The sequence below is a fragment of the Phascolarctos cinereus genome, unplaced genomic scaffold, assembly GCF_003287225.1.
Source record: "Phascolarctos cinereus isolate Bilbo 61053 unplaced genomic scaffold, phaCin_HiC Scaffold_5;HRSCAF=322, whole genome shotgun sequence".
Lineage (NCBI taxonomy): Eukaryota > Metazoa > Chordata > Mammalia > Diprotodontia > Phascolarctidae > Phascolarctos > Phascolarctos cinereus.
In genome coordinates this window covers 83,637,285-83,649,071 of record NW_027555958.1, presented here as the reverse complement: position 1 = coordinate 83,649,071, position 11,787 = coordinate 83,637,285, and positions in this window count along the sequence as shown.

Sequence of the window (11,787 nt, the reverse complement as noted above, 5' to 3'; positions counted from 1 at the left end):
TCTTCATTTATTGCATTAGACATTCTGAATAGAGCCCAAAAAAAAGTTTGTTCAGACTTTAAGCCTTGTTTGTATATTCATGAAGATTTTCTAATAGACTCATCCCATTGTATCCTACTGCTAATGAAAGCCCTGCAGCAATTCATTACAGGGGTATTTATTTTCTCCCCTGCAAAACTACAGCAAATTAAAATACTCCCTGACACTTAGATGGTGATTAAAGCTTCTAGTCTTTCCAGAGGTTAAACCATCTGGATCCTTTCTCTCCTTAGGATTTTTGGTTTAGGACTTCACAGCATGAGTTTTCTCCCTAATTAGAGGCATAGGCTTCCTAAATTTGAACTATCCATCCTGGCTCATACAAGCCTCCTGTTTATTTCGTGTAAACAGCTATAAGAAACAATGAAAACACACTGACTGGTGAGCCAGATCAGTGATTCGCTGTACTCAATCAGGATTGATAGAACGTATCAAACATCATCTGTTCAGACATCATCTAGCTCAATCCTCTTTTTACAAACGAGGTAAATGAAGACTAGAGAGGTTGGAGACTCTCCTGACGCCTTACAAATACTAAGTGTCAGATCTAAGATTTCATCCCAGATCTTTGGCTCCAAATTTATTCTCCAGTGATTTGAAGGGGATATCAGGTAATTAAATTCCACCTTTAGCAATTGCCTACCCTGTTAAAATTGCTCTGGTAATATTATCTGGTTGTAAGTTACATCATCCACAATCTGTGAGGAATTAAAATTGCTAGTAATAAAAATATTATATACTCACATTTTACAGTAAGGTTGAGTGACTTTCTCAGTGTCCATAATTAAGTGACATGGTACACATTAGCTAAACAGCTAGGTGGTGCAGTGGATAGAATGCTAGGCCTGAAGTCACAAAGACTCATTCATCTTCCTGAGTTCAAATCTGGCCTCAGACACTTAGTAGCTATGTGACCCTGAGCAAATCACTTAACCCTAGTTGCCTCAGTTTCTCCATCTGTCAAATGAGCTGGAGAAGGAAATGGCAAACAACTCCAGCGTCTGCCAAGAAAACCCCCACATGGGGTCACAGAGAATTGAATGTGACTGAAAAACAACTGAACCACATTAGCTGCTTAGTAATGTTTCTTGAACAAATGAATGTTGAGCAAATGATTTATTATAAACGATATTAAGCATCATTACAACTAATTAAACTTCCTTTTAACTATTCCATTACTTCAACATTGGAGTAGTTAGATACAAATCAATTATCTATAATAATGTTCAGTATTAAGTGTAACTCAAGTATTTTACTTTTAATTAATTTTGCTACATTAAGTACAACTTTTCAGGCATTTCTTCTAAGTCTCCATCAGAATTTTTTGTTGATGTTAATTATATATGTGCTTTATCAATGAACCCCAATTTATTTAATAATTTCCCTATTATTGTGCATTTAGGTTATGCGTATATGCCTGTGCTTTTAAATAATGTTGCCATGACAATCTATGAAAAAATGGGTCTTTTTTGTTTTTGATTATGCATTCAGGGTATATACCTAACAATAGACCTGTTGGCTTAAAAAAGTCATATTGCCCCACAAAGTGTTCTGCAAGTTCTCAATTTCACCAGCAATTAATGAGTGTTCCTGTTTCTCTACCACCCCACAAAGACTGAATTTCATTGCCTTTGGTTCTTTCTATGAGTTTGATACATTTTAGATAACTCATAGTTCTTTTAATTTTCATTTTTCAATCAATCAATAACTTGTGGTTTACCCTTTGCCATTCTTTGGCAATTAATTTGTTGTTTATCAGGAGTTACCTTTGTACATTTTTAACAGTTCTCTATGTATTCTAAGCATCAAATTTTTATGTTATATTGTGTCAACCTCTCACAGACTTTGTTCTAAGAAAGAGACAAATGTATTAGGTTGTGTTTCCAAATTTTAATTTCTCACACAAGCTGGCTACATACGTTGCATGGCAGTTACAGTCCAGAGCTCGCTCTATTTGGGAGCTGGGGTGCCCAGTTTATATACTTTTTCAATAGGGGCTGACATTATCATTTATTGTTTACCCATACCTGTTCTATCACCCCCCCCCGAAACCATACCAGACCACCCCCAGCCTTGAGCTATCTAGGCAGAAGAATCGATCTCTACCCAAGCCTGAGCAGACCTTTGATTAAATCAATTCAGGCTTGGGTTGGGGTTTGACCAGGATGAGAAGATTCAATGCAATTTCATTGTCACTAATGGCCTTCTAAAAGAGAGACTGAACTTTGGAAGGGGGAGGTGGGTAAGTGGAAGCTCTGAGTCTATAAGATACTGATTACTAAGAAAAAAATAATTTTTCCCAATTGGCAAATGTATTTTTCTAGTTTGTTTTTATTTTTCTTATAATTTGGTTGTACAGTTTACTTTTAATGTAGTTACATAGATTTCTCTTGTCTGAATTGTCCTTTCTAAATGGTGTATAAAACAGTCATTTATCCTCCACAATTAAGATAAATTATTCCGTTCCCTTCCTTTTTATGATTCTTTTAAATGAAATATTTCAACATTTGAAACTGATATGCTTTTATCACTGGAAATGACATTAAAGAAGAAACATTACCATCTTTGCTTTCTCCTCCTCCTTTCTCCTCTCTCCTTCTCCTCCACCTCCTCCACCTCCTCCTTTTCCTCTTTCTTCTCTCTACCATCCCCCACACATGGTTACCAGATTGCTTTGATGATAACTACTTTGTAATATATTCTAATATCTGATAGTATAAAATATCTTTCACCAGATTTATTTTAGCAGCACCTTTGTTACTTTTGCCCATACACACCCAATTGGGTATGGAAACCTATCTTACCCTACAGGAAAGTAGGAGGGAAGAGGATAAGAGAGAGAGAGTGATTGAAGGGAAGACAGATTGGGGGAGGGGGTAATCAGAAGCAAACACTTTTGAGGAGGGACAGGGGCAAAGGAGAGAATAGAGTAAATGGGGGGCAGGATAGGATGTAGGGAAATGTAGTTAGTCTTTCACAATATGACTATTATGGGAGTGTGTAGCCTATGTCGAATTGCTTGCCTTCTCAATGAGGGTGGGTGGGGAGGGAGGATGGGAGAGAATTTGGAACTCAAAGTTTTAGAAACAGATGCTAGAAATTGTTTCTTCATGTAGCTGGGAAATAAGACATACAGGCAAAGGGGTATAGAAATCTATCTTACCTTACAGGAAAATAGAAGGGGAAGGGATAAGAGAAGGAGGGAGGGTAATAGAAGGGAGAACAGATTGGGCAAAGGGGGAATCAGAATGCAGGCCATCATGGGGTTAGGAAAGGGGAGGGGATGAGGAGAAAATTTAAAACTCAAAATCTTGTGGAAGTGAATGTTTAAAAATAAAAATAAATAAACAAATTGAAAAAAAGGAGACTGATAAATTTTATTGTGTTACGGAGAAAAACCCCCCTATATCAATTGGGCTTAAGTGACTTGCCCAGGGTCACACAGCTAGTGAGTGTTCTGTGTCTGAGGCTGCATTTGAACTGAGGTCCTCCTGACTCCAGGGCCGGTGCTCTATTTTTTAATTCTTAAAAAAAAGTTATTCAGTGTTTAATTTTATTAATTACTTTTCCAGCATTTTATGGATCCTGAAACAGCATGTCTTGGTGAATAGACAGCTAGCCTTGGAATCAACACCTGGGGTTCATCATGCCTCAGATTTTTACTGGGTGTCTGACACTGGACTAGTCACTTAACTTCCCAAGAGTACTCCAGGCAATTCTGTAAAATTGTCAGTTGTAGAGATTTGTGTGGTTAGTGGAAGTTCCTTATGGAACTCCCTATTCTGATGAAATCACAGTTGAAGTCTTCCCACCCTTCCCCACTAAAGTTTTATTTTGTTAAGAGCCTTTCTGATGCTGAACCACTTTTTCATTGTTATGTTGATTGCCTGAGGAAAGATATTCTGTGAGTCCTGGATATGGATAATTGTATCCAATTATCAGGAGTGAGAAGTTTGTGTGAATTATTCATATTAGCCAACTATACAACTCAGGTTTTTATATATAAGCCAGCCCTCTGTGGTAAACTGGCTTTAGTTTCTAGAAGATAACAATATTTATATAAATTGTATACCTTTTTAAATTAAAAAATAGTCCCAGTCCTGAATGAACTTAGAAAGCTTTATGTAAGAAGAATATATACAGCTTTCTAAGTTCCTTCAGGGCTAAGACTTTTTTTTTTATGTAATTATCCACAGGGAAAGTAGGTAGTGATTTAATTTTAGTGTATTGCTATAGGTTCCCTCTGGCCTTACCATCAAGTGTAGCTTCTCAAGCTAAAGATCAAGAAAAAGACAAAGCCAGGTCTGCACTTTGGGAGACATGAGAAGTGTAAGATTGGTCCCATAGAGCCATAAATCAGGCACCAGACATAAAAGGTGCTCAGCTGGTTGGCCAGAGGCAGGAGGTGGGCTTCAGATTTAAGCATAAGTCAGTACTAGAGAATATAGGCATTTTTTTCCCCTGATTTCTTGAACTAGGAAGGCTTATTTTTTAGTCTTGGAGCAGGTATTCCACTGATTCTTAAATTATCTCTTCTTGATCTATTTTCCATGTCATTTGCTTTTATGAGATGGATAACTTACATTTTTTCTCTATTTTTCCCTCCGGTAATTCCAGTTGAACTTGTGCAGAAGCTGCTTTGCTTGTAGATGTTTTGGAGTCATTATCTTCTTCTGGGTTTGTGTCTTGGGTGTCCATTATGGTGGGATTATTATTTGGTTTGTTTGTTTGCTCATTCTTCTAACCTACTTTGTAATTCAGATTTTATGTTACAACTAGGCTCTTCACACTTTCGGAGATATTTGGGCTGAGCTTATGTCCTCTGGGATCCTGCTACAACTGAGGGCAGCTAAGTGGCACAGCGGATAAAGTGCCAGGCCTCCTGGAGTCAGGAAGACCTGAATTCAAATCTGGTCTCAGACACTTACTAGCTGTGTGACTCTTAGTAAGCCACTTTACCCTGTTTGCCTCAGTTTCCTCATCTGTAAAATGAGCTGAAGAAGGAAATGGCAAACCACTTCAGTATTTTGCCAAGAAAACCCTAAATAGGGTAAGAGTTTGACATGACTGAACAACATGTTATGAGTACATTTTCCCCTCCGAAGAGCTGACTGTTAAACATTTACTAGCATACTTCTTCCTTGTACACAGCCTTTACCTATGCTATAATGCTCCATACAGCAACTCCTAAAAATCCCATTTTCAGTATACTTAGTCTTCTCTGATTATCTTTCTTTGTAGACCTGGACTGGAAAAAAAAATTATTCTCTTCTCTGTTATAATGCTGCTAGAATGTCTTCTAAATTCTTGCATTTAAAAAAATGTCTTTGCCATGCCAGATCTCAAACTGTATTATAAAGAAGTAATTATCAAAACATTCTGGCACTAAATGGTGGCTAAAAATGGTGGATCAGTGGAATAGATTAGGTATATAATACATTGTAGTAATAGTATCTAGTGTTTGTAGTAATCTAGTGCTTGATAAATCTAAAGATCCAAGCTTTTGGAACAAAAAGTCAATATTTGACAAAAACTTCTGGGAAAACTTGAAAACAGGATGGCAAAAGTAGGTATAGATCAACATCTCACATTGTATACCAAGATAAGGTCAAAATGGGTACATAATTTATACATGAAGGTTGATATCATAAGCAAATTAGGAGAACATGGAACAGTGTACCTGTCAGATCTAGGGATAAAGGAAGAATTTAGCATTACAGGATATAAAATGGATCATTTTGATTATATAAAATTAAAATGTTTTACACAAGTAAAACCAATCCAACAAAACTTAGAAGGAAAGCTGAAAACTAGGGGAAATTTTTTTTTACAATATCTCTGATAAAGGTCTCATTTCTCAAATATATAGAGAACTGAGCCAAATTCATAAGAATACAAGTCATTCCCCAATTGATTGGTCAAAGGATATGAACAGGCAGTTTTCAGACAAAGGAATCAGAGCTCTCTGTGGTCACATAAAACATGCTTTAAATCACTATTGACTAGAGAAAAGCAAATTAAAATGACTCTGAGGTACCAATTCATAACTATCAAATTGGCTAATACAACAAAAAAAGGAAAGTGATAAATGTTGGAGGGGATGTGGGAAAACTGGGATGCTAATGCACTGTTGGTGGAGTTGTGAACTGAAGCAACCATTCTGGAGAGCAATGTGGAAGTATGCCCAAAAGGCTATAAAACTGCACACCCTTTTGATCCAGCAATACTACTGCTAGGTCTGTATCCCAAAGAGACTTTAAAAAAATAGAGAAAAGGACGTATTTGTACAAATATATTTATAGCAGCTGTTTTGGGGTGGCTAAGAATTGGAAATTGAAGGGATACCCATCAATTGGGGAGTGGCTAAACAAGTTGTGGTATATGATTGTAATGGAATATTATTGTGCTATAAGAAATGGCAAGTAGAATTATTTCAGAAGAAACCTGGAAAGACTTACATGAACTGATACAAAGTGAAGTGAGCAGAATCAGCAGAACATTATACACAGTAAGAGCAGTATTGTATAGTGATCAACTGTGGATGACTTAATTGTTGTCAGCAACACAATGATTTGAGGCAACCCCAAAGAACTCAAGATGAAAATTGCCATCTGCCTTCAGAGAAAGAGCTGCTATTGTCTGAATATAGACTGAATACTGTTTCTTTTTCTTCCTTCCTTCCTTCCTTCCTTCCTTCCTTCCTTCCTTCTTCCTTCCTTCCTTCCTTCCTTCCTTCCTTTGGAACTCAAAAATTAAAAAAAACCCAAATATTAAAAATTGTTTTTACATGTAATTGGGGAAAAATAAAATATTATTTAAAAAAATTACATGCCCTTTGACCCAGCAATACCACTACCAGGTCTGTATACCAAAGAGATCAAAGAAAAAGTAAAAAGTCCTATATGTACAAAAATATTTGTAGCAGTTCTTTTTGTTGCGGCAAAGAATTGGAAATTGAGGGGATGCTTATTAATTGGGGAATGGCTGAACAAGTTGTGGCATATGATTGTGATGGAGTATTATTGTGCTGTGGGAAATGATGAGAGGGGTGATTTCAGAAAAAAACATGACAAGACCTAGATGAACTGATGCAAAGTGAAGTGATAAGAACAAGGAGATCATTGTGCACGGTAACAACAATGTTGTATTGATGACTAACTATGAAAAACTTGGTTACTCCGATCAATACAGTGATCGAAGGCAATTTGAAAAGACTCATGAAAAAGTGCTATTCAGCTGCAGAGAGAGAACTTATGAACTCTGAGCGCAAATTGAAGTATAATTTTCTCACTTTATTTTTCCTGCTCTTTTTAGAAATATGGCTAATATGAAAATATGTTTTGGATGATTTCACATGTGTAATTGATGTCCTATCACTTGCCTCCTCAGTGGGTAGGGGGAGAGAGTGGAAAGGTGGGAGAGAATTTGGAACTCAAAATTTAAAAAGAAAAGAATGTTAAAAATAAGTAACAAATTTTGAAAAAACGATTCAGTCTGGTGAGTTTTCTAGATCTGTGTGGAGGAATTTTAAGGTAAAATTCAAGTGTACTTTTGCTTACTACTCTGCCATCTTGGCTCAACCTCCTTTCCTAGCTAATGCTCTTTCCCTTTATACCATGCTGTCTGCTTGGGATCAAACAATCAATATATTAGCTGCGTACTTACTACATGGAAAGTGTCTTAATATAACTCTCCTTTCTTTCACCCTTTCTTTGGAAGACTCTAATAAAAAAAAGCTGACTACACTCCATTTCCTCTTCTTTTACTTCTTAACTGAAGCTGCTCTCTCCAAAATTACCAGAGATATCTTAACTGACAAGTTTTATACTCTCATCCTTCTTGACCTCTCTGAAGCCTTTTTGACACTGTCAACAACTTTCTCCTTCTGGACATTCTTTCCTCCTGGGTTGTTAATGATGCCATGACCACTCCTCAATCTACTTTGCATGCTTGTGATCTATATTATGTCCCCTAATTCTGTGTGTTTCCGAAGGCACCAGGCTGGGCCCTATTCTCTTGCATCTCTATGCTATCTCACTTGTTGACCTCATTGGCTTCCCATGGGTTTAATTATCTTCTCTATGCAGATGACTTCCTGATCCACATATCCAGCCTAAATCTCTCTCCTTAATTCTAGTTCCACATCACCAGTTACTGGACATTACAAAGTAAATTTGCCATAGACATCTCAAACTCAACATGGCCAAAACAGAATTCACCATCTTTTCTTCCAACCCTCCTCCCCTTCCCTGAAAATCCCTCTTTCCATCTGACACACTGGCCTCCTTCTAGGCTTCTAGGTTCTATTTGTCATCATTATCTTCAAGGGAAAGATGACAAGTTTGGTTTTAGAGTCTGAGTTAATGGCATACCAATCAAATTGAAGACATTTGGAAATGTGAGACTGGAACAAGGGAAGAAGGACAGGGCTGGGGATCCAGAGTTGAAAGTTAACTGTATAAAAGTGGTAATTAAAAACATGACTAAGTTCTACAGTAGCAAGAGTATTCAGAAAGTAGACAACAGAGGTAATTTCTGAATCTCTAGGAATGAAGGAGGAAGAAGAACCAGCAAAATATATAAAGAAAAAGAAAGGGAAATTCAGTGGCCTTGGCCCTAAACAATAAGTGGACATTGATTAGTGCTGACTAAAGGATTAAAGACATTTTCAAAAACGTGTTACACCTTAACATTTATATGAAGAGGTTTGTAGTGTAAAGGTAGAAATATGTATTTTCAAAGAGGCATAAGACTTTTCCAAGCTTTCTTAAATGACTTTTGAACACCATCTGATTACCTGAATAAAAATCAAAGCTTTTAATATCAGTGGCTTTTAATAACTTCAAAAGCCTTGCCCCAAATCGTACATCAAATGAGTAAGAATCTCTATAAACTAAGGAATCTTGGAACTGAGTGTGGCATTCGGCATTTCAATTGTGTGACCTTTACTCAAAAGCAGTGAAAGAAGTAATTTCCCACCTCATTGGTACAATTGATTCACATAAACTCATGTCAACACAGCACAATGCAATGATGCAACAGTAAAAAAAAAAGATTTTGTAAAGTGTACTTCTATATGATGATTTGAATGGACATTCCACTGATGCTATGCAGAAGGGTAGGCCCTTGTTTTAAGTAGAGAACTTTAATTCTGGTCTATAAAGACATTTTAATAGTTCATCACAATGCGACCACAAAATCAAGACATATTTGCTAACTCAACTCTGAAAAGGCACTAGAGAGGTAATGAACAGTGAAAATTGTGTCTTGAATTTGAGAGATAATAAAATGGAAAGTGTTATCCTATCTTGAGAAATCTCTGAATATTCATACAGCACTGGGGCACATTCTTGTCAGGTCACATTGTTTGGGTGCTATTTAATGTTTATATTGGATTTCTGTTTTTGTGTGTGTCCATATATTTAATTTCTCAAAATAAATAGCTCCTTGAAAGCAGGAACCCTATGGTATGGTTCTTTGGGTCTCCTGCAACTCTTCTCACAACATTTATAAGGTATGCAATTAAAGTCTACTGAATAAATGTGTTTCTTTCATGTTGTTTAGTTCTTAAGCTGTTTTCAATTATTATGTGCTGGTAATGTTACATTTCCATCAAAGATGTTGTGACTAAGAAAGTTCTCCAAAGTTCAATCACCATTCATAGGCTATATTTGCCTGGGTACGATCACCAGCCCCAACCATCTGCAGATCCCTACTTCACCCTGAGGAGAAGGAATGGGATCATTCAGAAAACCTCTTTAGTGTTTTGGGGCCTAGTCTCTGTTGCAGCAGCTGACCAACTCTGCTGAAGACATGCACTCAACCCCTCCACTGTTAAGTCCTGTCCTTTGTTGGAAATGTCCCTTCCTTTTTCTGGAAGGGATATGTTATACCTGTCCTGCTAGACCAAATCCCTTTTCTGGCCCATCCCCAGTATCTCCCACCAGAGATGAGAAACTAATCTTGTGGAAAAGGTAAAGATATGACCTAACCAATAGTATAATTAGATATTTGGAGCAGGCTAAATGGCCTGACCTAAAGAGTAGCTATTAATGACCCTGTATCAAGTTGGATGAATGTCTCCAGTAGAATGTCCCAAGGATCTATGCTTAAGTCTATGTTCAATATTTTTATTAATGATTTGGAGGGACAAATGACATCCTTCTCAAATTTGTGGGTGATGCAAAGCTAAAAGGGATTGCTAACACAATGTATATGCTAAGTTCATAAAGAATCTGACAGGCAAGAAAATTTGGCTGAACCTAATGTGATGATCTTTAATAAAAATAAATAAAAAATCTTACATTTGAGTTCAAGAAATTTATATCACAACTACAAGGTGAGGGAGAGAGGAAGGAATGTCTGGTAAGCAGTTCATCATTTTAAAAATACCTGGGAATTTTAGCCAACTAGAAATTCAATATGAGTCAATAAAGCCATTTGTTGTTATTTGGTCATTTCATTTGTCTGACTCTTCATGACCCCATTTGGCTTTTTCTTGGCAAAGATACTGGAGTGGTTTTCGATTTCCTTCTCCAGTTCATTTCACAGATGAGAAAACTGAGGGAAAGTTGCCTGGGGTAACAGAACTGGTATATGTCTGAGGGCAGATTTAAACTCATAAAGATGATCTTTCCTGACTCTAGGCCTGGTATCTGCATCTACTGCACCACGTAGTTTCCCTTCAATGATATAAAAGAGCAGCCAAAATAGCCAGTACATTTTGGGCTGCACAGAGAAGCATTGTTTCTAAGAGTAAAAAGGTGATGGTCTTGCTCTTCTCTCTCCTGGCCAGACCACCTCTGGAATGTTATGTTCAATTCTTGGCACTACATTTTAGAAGGACATTGATAAATAGGAGGATAAGCAAAATGGTGAATGGCCCAGAGTCCAGCCATATCACAGTCAGTTGGTTGAGAGTGTTTACTATGGAGAAAAGGCTTTTGGAAAGAGAATAGCTGTCTTCAAATACTTGAAAGGCTATCAGGGGAAACAGAGATTTGAAAGGCTATCATTGAAACAGAGATAGACAACTTTCTAGCCTGTCAAAAATCTTCAAGCATCTTAAGTGTGTTAGTGATCTCTCTTAAACAGCTTTGTGTCATCTGCCATAAGAATGCCATTTATTCCTTTTCTCTACATCATGGACAAATGTTTGGTCCCAAAGGATAGAAATAGGATCAAGAAACGGAAGTTATAAAGAGGTAGATTTAGGCTTAATGTAAGGGGAAACTTCCTAATTATTAGGGATATCATAGAGATAACAGGTTCTTCCTCTTCAAAGCAAAGGCTAGATAACCACTTTTTGGATGTATCAGAGTAGTTATTCTTTTCTTCAGGTATGGGTCAGATTAGAGGTAGCTTCAGACTCTGGAATTCTGTGATTCTATACATCTGGCTTAAGCAAGAACTCCGTATAAATCCCAATATTGTAGAAATTTTTTTCTAGATCCAAAGATTGATCCCTTTCAGTGAATTCCACATTAAACCATAATAATTGTGTGGATCAGGCATGCAAACTGTAACATGTAAACATGTGTTACAAACATGGAGGACATCCTGGGCAAAGGCATATGGATAGGAAATTGAATGTTGTGAACCAAAGAGGAAGAGTGAGGTGGTCAGTTTGGCTGAAATGTGAGTGCATGAAGGAGAGTACTGTGTAATAAAACTGAATATTGTTAACCAACGTGATGTTGTAAGGAGTTTTAAATACCAAATAGAGAAGTTTTATGAGATTGAGAAAAA